This window comes from Protobothrops mucrosquamatus, unplaced genomic scaffold (assembly GCF_001527695.2).
Source record: "Protobothrops mucrosquamatus isolate PMUCROS unplaced genomic scaffold, P.Mucros_1.0 scaffold7, whole genome shotgun sequence".
In the NCBI taxonomy this organism is placed as follows: Eukaryota; Metazoa; Chordata; class Lepidosauria; order Squamata; family Viperidae; genus Protobothrops; species Protobothrops mucrosquamatus.
In genome coordinates, this window is record NW_015386394.1 from 2908610 (window position 1) to 2909273 (window position 664).

Genomic DNA, 664 nt, shown 5'->3' on the forward strand with positions numbered 1-664 from the left:
CAAAGCATAGCTTATATCAAGTCCAGCACCTCATCTGCAATGCCCAAAACATCACAGAATGTCACAATTTAAAGGCAGAATGTTAAATTTTTATGTTTTTGAGTCAAAAACAGCAAATAAGATGGGAATGGGAGTCTGAGCCCAGAAGATGTAATACATTTATATTTTTAACAATTTCTTCTGTCGGAAGCAGCAGAAAACCTCTCTAGAACATCCCTCCTTGGATAAGCAAGTCATTGGAAGATTTCCTGCAGCCTACCAGCAGGCTGGAAATTTAAAGTGTAATCCAGGCCTATCTTTGATTTATGGCTTAACATGTGTGAATTTAGCCAATGCAAATAGTCATCGTTAATGACACATCACTCATATTTATGGATGCTTGCAGATGATTTTCTGATGTTTGTTCGCTTAATAGCCTCCACAAAAAAATGTTGTAAAATCAGGTGCGGTCAGATGGTGACCTGCTTTATTTATTTATTTATTTATTATTTAGATTTATATCCCGCCCTTCTCCTCGTAGGACTCAGGGCGGCTGACAATCAATTAAAATACATAAATAACAATACAGGTTTAAAATTAATTTAAAAGAAATATTAGAGATTGTCCAATTTAAAATATTGATTAAAACCCCTCTAAAAATTACCCTAGGCCAGTCCTGCGAGCT